The sequence below is a fragment of the Cupressus sempervirens genome, chromosome 1 (genome assembly GCF_028749045.1).
Source record: "Cupressus sempervirens isolate cs-2001-9-10 chromosome 1, ASM2874904v1, whole genome shotgun sequence".
NCBI lineage: Eukaryota > Viridiplantae > Streptophyta > Pinopsida > Cupressales > Cupressaceae > Cupressus > Cupressus sempervirens.
The window spans coordinates 533,691,256-533,701,601 of NC_143118.1; the positions used below are offsets into that span (position 1 = coordinate 533,691,256).

The 10,346-nt window shown below is 34.7% G+C and overlaps 1 long non-coding RNA gene across 2 annotated transcripts; it reads left to right on the forward strand.

Annotated features, from left to right (window-relative positions):
- Positions 1-8,403: 8,403 nt before the first annotated feature.
- On the forward strand, positions 8,404-10,021 carry LOC149578566 (uncharacterized). Of its 2 annotated transcripts, none has more exons than XR_016364554.1 (2): positions 8,404-8,919; positions 9,025-10,021. It is a non-coding gene; the product is annotated as an uncharacterized LOC149578566 (long non-coding RNA). The 2 variants fall into 2 exon arrangements; XR_016364555.1 differs by having other exon boundaries at positions 8,404-8,803.
- Positions 10,022-10,346: the final 325 nt, after the last annotated feature.

Consider the following 10,346-nt stretch of genomic DNA (forward strand, 5'->3'; position numbering starts at 1 on the left):
TTAATGCCAAGTGGCATTCGGAACAAATGTATATTATTTAAGTGGATTTGAACTTGTAGTTATTCTTTTATGTGGATGCATTATTTATTGGACTTAGTATTATTTAAATTTAAATGTGATTCAACGTCTTGGGATCCTTAAGGAATGTAATTTGTTATGTGTTGCTTATGCATGATTGTATGTTATTGCTTCCATTATTTTATAATTATTGTATATGTTTTTTTTTTTTTTTAATGTTCGAAAAACTTAGTAAAACTTTAGGTTAGTTCTTTTGGATCCCTTGGCGGGGCGTTACAAGTGGTCTACACCCTTGAGGTGATTTGATTATATTATTGCATTAGTTGGTTGATTATGCTTATGCTTGATTTATGAAATTATGATGTGTTAGATCATAGGTGGTTTCACTGAGGTTTCTGTCAATGGTTTCCTGGATTGATAAGGTGTCACGATGTTGTCCTGTGATTACCTTGAGATGTGTGCAGTGATTGCATTGTGTATTATTTGTCCTACTGCACTTGACTAGGTTCTTGCAGTAGTGACTACTCATGTGTTTGACCATGTTGGCTTTTGTTTATTGATATATGATGGACTTTATCATATTATGGTCGATGTATTTATTTATCTTGTTCTTGCAATCAACTTTCATTATGGTGCAAATGAATGATTTAAATAGATTATTTTAATGAAATTAATTAAATGATTATTTGTGTGATATCACGCATTCTTGCTTCGGCTATATTATTATTGTGCATCTACATTTGATTGGGTTGCTTATTGGGTAGGACTTATATTCCCAGTAGTGGCACAAGTTATTGATCTGACTTTTCATATTGCACCAATGTCATCCATGTATGGGACATATCTTGTTTAATTAAAATAATAAACCCTTCGGTTAATTGGTAAATCCATATTCATTATGCATTTGTGACTAGACCAGTGGTCGTGAAAGTTATTACTTATTGTGATTTAATAGTTTAATGGGGATTAAATAATTGATTAATTTATTTTAATTTACTGACTAATTTGTTGTAGTTAAATTCCAATCAATTGGAATTGCCATAAATAATCTAATTTATATGTCACCTTGTAAAAGTGCATATATAGGCTAAAAGTGAGTTTATTCTCACTTCTCACTTTTGAAATTTAGGATTTTGGAGCAAATCCTCCAAACCCCTCTTGTGAGCATTTGAAAATTTGTTCATTATGAGAGTTATGCTTGTTGGATCATCGCAAGGATAGGCTCATTGGATTCAGAGCGGGAAACTCCTTTGTCGAGTATTTCATCGTTGTTGGCAATCTTGTTAATTTGTGGCATCTATTTTTGTTTTAGCCCCTTTGGCTATGAGGTAGAGCTCTCTCATTTTATTGTTTTTGCTTCATTTTAGTTCTAATTTTTAATAATAATTTAAATGGAGGTTGAGAACTAGTTTTCCCCTCCGTTTTGGTATGCTAGTTCTATCCAGTTGGGAGTGTAGACACCTAAAAATCCTTTAGAAAATAAAGTATTTTTATTGTCTGAAAAAGTCCTGATGACATCATCATTTATTAATTAATTAATTAATTTTTATGCCATTAAATCCCTTTATCTTAATTAAAAATATTTAATTAAGGAATCCCTCCCAAAAATGTTTAAATCTTATTTAAACATTATTTCCTTATTTATTAATTATTTAATTAATAAATTGACCAAAAATCCCAAAATAAATAATTTTTTTTTTTTTTCCCAAAAGTTGGCCAATTTTCTTAAGACCAATAACCTCTTCCAAAATCTTCTAATCCTTCTTTAATTTCGATTAAAGGCTAATCTCATCATTTCCTACCCCTAATCCCAACTCAAAATATTTAATTAAGATTAAATATTAATCCTCATGTTTATTAAAAAAGTTTTAATAAATATCTCCTCAACCCAAACCCTTGCAATAAATAAAACTTTATTTATTTTCTAAAAATCTAATTTATCCTCATCCTAAGAAGTTCTAGACTCTTCTAGAAAATCTTCATCCTCATCCTAGGAAATTCTAGACTATTCTAGAAAGTCTTTATCCTCATCCAAAGTCTAGACTCTTCTAGAAGATGTCTTTAAAACTAATCCTAATCCCCTCCTAACCTTGTCACATTCCCTAAACATGAGTTAAAACTTCCTAACCCAAGCCAAAGTTGACAAATATCTCCTCCTTCACCCACCCTCATTAAATGCCATCCACTTGCCTATCCCTAAGCTAATCCTAAACCATCCTAATCCATCCTCTAATCATTTGCACAAGCCTAAACAAGCTTAAAACCTTCCTAATCAAGTCCAAGTCGAAATTGCTCTCATCACCCTCAAAATATCTCAACCATAAAACTTTATGAAGTCCACTAGGTCATAAATGACTCTTCCAAGCCCTTTTATTGCTCTTACAAGCCATTATGAGGGTCTTTATGAAGATTTTATCCCTTGAGCCTCCTTTGTTGACTCATCCTTCCCCTTTCCTCCATCCTCTCACCATGTGACATGTGTCACTCCTTGATTGGCTGTAAGGAAGCACAATCCATGTGCTCTCCTCTCATGCAATCTGAGCCCTCCATGAGCTTTTTTCCATCCTTGCATCTTAGCCCTCAATCCCTCAAGCCTCTTGCCTATAAATTGGATCCTTCTCCTTTGCAAAATAACACAATCCATGAAGTAAAGTTATAATGCTATTTTGAGAGCCAAAGCCATCTATCCACACCAAAAATCCACAATCATCCATTGAAGCCTTTGGAAGCATATTGAGCATACATCCTATCCATTTAGATAAAGCTACTCAACAAGAGAGCTTCTTATTGAGAGAGTCCATTAATGGCTCATATTCTCAATTGAGAGCTCATCTTAGTCTATCTTGAAGTTTATGAATTTTGTTTAGTTTGTAGAAGCTTTATTTAAATTTGGTTTCTATTAGCATACTAACATTGCTCATATACAGGGAGGGTATGAACATTTGAGTATTTTTTAGGGTTTTAGTTTGAAGTTTAATGTCGTTATGGTGGCCATTTTTTTTCATACAATCTTGGAACTTAACTTTTATTTGATTTTTTGGAGCTTGGAAACCATTTGGATAATGGGTTTTAATTTCATCGATCTTTAACAACGTTGATTTTTGAGCAATTTTTACATTGCCTCATTTTACGTGTCATTCAATTTTCTTGGGTATTTCTTAGAATTTGTTTTGGTCGTAGATTTGGATTGTTTGTTAGGTTTTCAATTTGACCATATTTTTACTTTTCATCATTGGGATTCGTGTATAATCCATACTCACGAATTTAGGCCAATTTGGTGAGTTCACGATATTTGGTGTGTTGTCTCATTAGGATTCATGTCAAATTTGTACTCATGGATATAGGCTAGTTGAGTGATATTGTTATACTTGTATCATTTTTTTCATTTCTCATATCCAACCCTTGCATTAATATTACTTGTTATTTGTGAAGTTGGTTGTGCCCACACACGAGCACGTGTGTGTGCATATAGTGAGATCTTGCAAGACCCAAACTCCTAGATATAGGTCGGTTGAGGAATCGTTCATTTAGGCGTTGGGTTGGAAACTTGCATTGCCTACAAAAGCTCATAATGTGATGACCATGGGTATGTAGGGTAGGCGGTGGAGTAGCTTCTCTTGTGTACCCCAGATCGGAAGGGGTCAATAAGGTAATGTGAAGAGTTTTTAAACAAGTTATAATCAAATTAATAAATGGGTAATAAAACTTAATGATAAGATAAGAGAATACTTGTAGTGTATGTGTCCTTCTAGGGATTTGATTTACCATACTATACAAGGGCAAGTGTGTGTGGCCTCCAAGGGAGTTGATTTACTGCACAAGGGTGTGTGGCCTCTTGTTGATGTTACCGCAATGGGTATGTGGCCTCCCGAGGGAGTTGATTTACCATACCAATTTAGCTTGGGCTTTCTAATGCCAAGCAACTTATACTCCACCTGAGTCCCTACATAGTTATCCTTAGTGGGTCAGACCGGTGACCTGATGTACTACATCATCTTCATGATCACATAGATGATAGTATCATGTTCTTATTTTGTGTGTGTGTGTTAGACGTGGGTGAGTGTCTTATGTGATTGTGGTCAGGTCATTATCTCCATCAACATATTGGGTATGGGCTTGCATGTATCACGTGGTTGGGAGACGTAGCTACCTATACTATTTTTGGGGACCGGTGTATAAATATGGTCTTCTTCTAGTTTGAGGCTGGTGTTGGATGTTCATTTGGTAATTTGGTGTATCCAAATTATGTTCTCTTGTGATTTATGTTTTACTTTGGATGTATTTGATATCATGTTTAGATGATGTTTAGTATGTTACTTGATGCATTCATTTATCTTGATGTTGTATCACATTTCTAAGTTGAGACTTCTTACCACTACTTTGGATTAATGATGTTATTGGTAGATTAGCATGTTAGATGTTTCTTATTTCATGTGATGTTAATGTATGGTTATTAGTAAAAAAGATACCATGAGACAACTCCAATAATCTTGTTGGAAAATTGAGATTCATGCTTGGGGTATGGTTAGGGCCCTTGAGGTCTCATGATGTCATTATGGTAGAGAGGAAACAAGCACAGTTGTTTTAGTTTGGTTACTTCTTTTCTTATGCTTTCTTTTTCACTGTGATGTTGCTTATATTCATGTTTTTCTTATGATGCTATGGTTTAGATGGATATATGCTATTGTTATCTACACTCTAGTTTGTTAGGTTTATTTGATGTTCATTTATGCCCTTGAGTGATCATTCCTTGATTAACATGGATTTGGTACTCCCTGGTGTGGAGGTTTCATATTTTTATGCATTCCTTCTTGCATGTTTTCTTTGTTGTCAAATATTTTTTACCTGGAAAGGGCATTATCTCGCGCAAGTATGTATTTACTTGCATGGCAAAGAAAGGTCTCACACGAGCCTGGCTGGGTATCACACCTAGTTCATGGAGAATACTCACCTAATAGCCAATCCTAACTTGTGCAAGCATTCAAGATGTTTTGTCACATGGAAAACAATGAGCGATTTCACACTTCAAGAAGATGAAACTTATGCCTGTAAGGCCTCCGCATAACCTCATCCATATCATCCAACATGTGTCTCCAATACTTTGTCTTGCCCAGATGGGGCTAGACAATAATACCCGAATACATATACATTAAGGGCATGTCATGTGGTTGTTGTCGAACACATATAGACTGGGTGATGGGAAGATGCTCTCATGTCCATATATGTAAAAGAACCACGCTAGTCAATAGTGATGTGGCCTCTAAATACACCACCTAATGTAAATCATGATAGAAATGGGCTAGAATGCAACTAACCCATGAAAATCTATGTGGTCGGTCAATCATATCCTGAATGATGTGGCCCCATCCAACTAGACATCCATGCCCTCTCCTATCTGGAAGGAGGAATCCTCCTATCAACTCTGCTAGCACAGCTAGTAAGGGATCATATTGAAGCATTTGAAACCATGAAACACCATCATCCCCAATATCATCATCTAAAAATAGATCTTTGCAAGTTTTACCATCATCAGTCTGATCATAGTATACTAGATCCCCTACTGTTGGGATCCAAAGAATCTTGTACACATCCTCTAGGGTAATCGTCATCTCGCCAAGTGACATATGAAAGGTGTTGTGGTTTGAGTGCCACCGCTTGGCCATAGCTGTCAATAATCCTCGATTCACCTAGAACCATGGCATCTAGAGCAATTATGAGAATCCACATCTATCAATGATCTATGGATCAACTGTTGACAATCTACCAATGGGCTCTAGTGGCCATGGATATAATCCACACACCATGAGCTTACGCCCACGTACCTGTTTAAACAAACAATCGCACAATGGCATCAATTTTTCATTGCAAGTAATAGTCATATGTGCTATTTTAAGCTATGTATGCGCTATAACAATTCACTTATACACTGCAACAAATGGATGCGCTATTTTAAGCTACATATGTACTACATTTTTACATTATGCACTATTTTCCTACCCTAGGGCATATATAAATGCACTATTTCACACTACAGATGCGCTATTACATACTACATAAGTGCTAAACAAATTTAAATGTGCTACAACATGCAATCCAAGCATTTACTGGTTAAAATCACGCAAAAATCCAAAAATTCCTACAAAATTCGATAAATTTGAAATCACGAAGGTTCCAGATGACTTACTGGGGCTCCATAGTCAGTTGGACACTCATATATGTGACCTCTCTCGAATCTATGTTCTTGTAATGGGATCACCAACTTCGGTGGATCAAAGCTCCAAAAGGAGAAGAGTGTAAGGGGAGTCTAAAAATGAAAATGGTAAAAAGAATTTTGACCTATTTAACCATCACTAGGGGCATTTCCAGGCCTATTTTAACATCTTTCATCCTCTTCAATGCCTTTAGACCTATTTTCTTGACATTGGTATCTTTCCATCAAATTCAATGATATCCCTCCTATCCAATTCAGGTTCAAAAAATTTCATTGTCATTTTTCAGAAATAAAATTAGACTCTCCATATGTTGCAAATCAACTTTTCCAATTTTATTTCCAAGGGGCCAATACACCTAATATCATACTAGGGTGTCAAAATTTCTCAAAACATCAAAAATGTCTTACCCAAGCCAAACTTCAACATTAATCAGATAAACTGGGGCATCCAAGAAAACTATTTTAATCGAAGGATTTTAAACATCACAAAGGATCAGACATCAAATCATCAACAATCAGGTATCGTATCAACTTCAAATCAGCAAAATATCAACAATCTGATACTCAACCATCAAAAATTGGTTTAAAAATCAAAAAATTGAGACATTCTTTGAATAATATGCTTCGTATATTAGCTCAAAGAGGGGCATTTGTAGATGTCCTAAAATTGGCAAAGACCTAAACAACATGAATTTCAGTTGAACAACGAAGATTATGGAAAAAATTAGAGAAACAAGAAAAATAACGGACTTTCAAATCAATAGAAACATCAAGTTGTTTGAGTAATTAATCAATTAATTGCCTAATCTCTTTATTCCTTTAAATTCAAAAACCAAAATCACTTTCAAAGAGGAAATTCAAAAGATAAAATAAAAAGGAAAAAGATAAAGACAAAAGTTGAAAAGAAATGCTACATTTAATAAATCAATTAAAATCATTATCCTCTCAAAAGTGAAATCCATCTTTTTTGAGATTTAAAAGAATTGAAAATTCCTATTTGTCGTCACAAACCAAGTTTGTTGGACTTTTCCTCTTGGGGTGTTGTGAGATATTTTCAGTTTCACCCTTACACCTAGTTAAAAATAAATCTCATATCTTTACCTCAACCCCCTTCTAAAATTCTATAAATAGAAGGGAAAAACAAAAGCAAAGGACCCAAGTTTTATGCATCATTACTATAGGCATATTAGTGCTAACATTTTGATAATTCATTTAGCATCACTATTATAGAGGTCTTAGCATCATTTTAGCATTATCTAGCATTATTTAGCATTGTTTAGTCTCATGCATATACATATCTTTAGCATTTTCATGTTCTCATCTTGATATATCTTACATTTCATATAGATCTCATATAGTCCTACATAGATCTGCACAAATAGCATAATCTCATTCTAGAACTATCACTAAGATGTTGATCTGAGAGCGATTTCAGCAGTTGTAGTTAGGGAAACATGAGATGTTCGTGGATTGCTTATTTAATAGTTGTTTCTTGGATCGAGCTTAGTTCACTACTATTCTAACTGCATTTCACACCAAGGTCTCGTGAATACGTGTTTCTCCTGTGTACAAAATGAAGTAGATGCTTAAGTGCATGAAGTGGGGACCCTGAAAAAAGACCGTGTTGGTGTTATTAATTCTATGGGCGGCTTAAACATCACAAACTAATGTTGGATTCTTAGGCTAAAAGTGTTAAATAGTCGATGTTGACTTACTTTTTCCAAGCTTGATTTCTACTAGTGCGTGATGTTTAAGGGTGGATTAATAACATTTTGATCGTACCCTATTTGATTCATAATTTACAGTAACTCGTAAGTCTGTTACTGTGCAGATCAAGGATTGATTCTCTTGATAGTTTGTTAAGCTTTAGTTTCTGACTGCTTCCTCTCACTATAATCATTGTTTCAGCGGTGGTTTCAACTTGTATTGCTCATGCATTTCTTTATTATATAAACAATACACCAATTGTAAATTGTAAGCAATATTTTATAATAGAATAAAAAGATTAAGTTCTTATTTTTCAATCAAAGAGGTTCTTGTTCAATTATAAAATTATGGTTTCAATTCCGAACTAGATCTAATTATTCCATAGTTTACAGCTGTAGAAAATTTTACACCAAGTTGAAGGGGAGTGATAAGTAAAGTAAGGAAGAAAACGTTATTATCAAGGAAAGCGGATTCCGCCCAAATGAAAGGATAAATCCTTTGAATCTAGAAATCTTCGCCTTGTGTTGGGAAGAGGCGGGGGCGAGTATTGTTTTGGATTTCGCTCGTTTTGATTAGAAGACAAGACTTGAAGATCGAAAACATTTCCGAAGCCCTAAATGCAACTATTATTTTACCATTGCCAAGTTTGGCCTTACCTTGTAGCTCGCACGTATTCAATCATGTCATCACCTATATAAAATTGGTTGATGAAATCATTTTGTCACCTAATCGACAGCGATATTCTTTCAGCAACTAGCCTAAAATTCATTTTTCTTTTGTAAACAAAGTGGGTTGAAATGAATTAAGACAAAATTAAACGAATGGTTGAAGGGTCACCGAAATTTATTTAACGGATTTCATCTCAAGGTAAAGAGAAGAAAACTTCAGAATTCAAATAAGGCTTAGTTCATCAATTTTGAATTCTAAAGTCTAATTGATAATTTGCTAACGGCGGTAGGGAGGTAGAATTTTGAAGGAGCGAGGTAGAATTTTGAAGAGATTTTATTTCATGAGAATTTTAAGATTCTCCATTTCGTCTCTTATCATTATTTTCTAGACTTAATGCATGTGCCTTCTCTTTTTGCAAGGTGATTCTCGAAGAGGAGAGGTTTGGTGGGATGAGGATGATGGCAACGGGGTGCTCGAGACTCCAAATTGATGCTATAGAAAAACTTCAAGCTCTAAGATTTCAAATAAGGATTCAATATCAAGTTTATCAGTGGCAAATTTGAAGATGGAGATCAAGTTGATGAGGGTGCAAGAGCCAATTCAAGTCAAGGCCATGAATTCTCAAGGGATGGAGAAGATGTAAAGGATGAAGCAATTTGGTAATATGGAACATTACAATCATTTTCAAGGAGTTGATTTTTTTCTGAAAAGTTAATCAAAGTTAGAAAGTTGGGCAATGATGAGTATAAAGAGAGAGTTTTTCTTCATCAAAGGATTAAATAGATCTACAGAATAAGGATGATGAGATGGCACTGAATTGTCTTCACCAATCAAAAATTCCAAATTCAAGCACAGTCACTCAAATTATGCCGAGTGTCCTACTCTCCAATTGGTCATCAAAACTTTTATAATTTTCTTATTGGCCTATGAATGCTGTCCTCGTGTAACTAGGATTTGTTGGGATGAATCTCAGCTCTTGATCTTCAATCAACTTGGCCCTTTGTTGTGATTAAGACATATATAAAAGGTCAATGCCTTCCCATTTGTTAAGGGTTAGAAAGTTAGACAGTCAGTGGAGATAGTTCATAAGGCACAACACTTGGTGAAGGTTTTGCAAATGTGGTTGCAAGTAGAGTGGGTTGAACTATGGACGAAACTCCGTAGTTAAGCACGCTCAGGTTGGAGTAGTACTGGGATGGGTTACCTCCCGAGAAGTCCCGGTGCATCACCTAGATCCAATGAGTGCTAAGTGTTCCATTTATTCTCATGAGAGACAGATTCATGTTGAATCGTTACTCATGAAACATGGGTCAATGAGTTTGACTCAAAATCACATAATTAAATCCTAACAGCAATATCACAATTTGACATGTTATGAAAATTATCTCCTACTTATATGTTATTTCTTGTTCTATATTTCTTTTTTCTTCAAACATATGTTTAAAATAGACTTTATTCCATTTCAAGATATTGTCCTTCAAGGTTTTCAATTTGGATACAAAGTTACATCTTGGATTCTTTAACCTATGGCTCTTTCCACCAATCTTCTAGTTTTTATAGGATTCTTTAAAGACTTATTTCCCTCCACTTCATAGGTCATTGAATCCTCCACTAAGCCCTTTGAAGCAATTCCGGCATTGAACTCGAATGGACCATTCACTATTTGCATAGTCGAATATTATCTTCCCATATTTTGTATGGATGAAAAAAACAACTTATTTCGTATATCTTACATCATTTG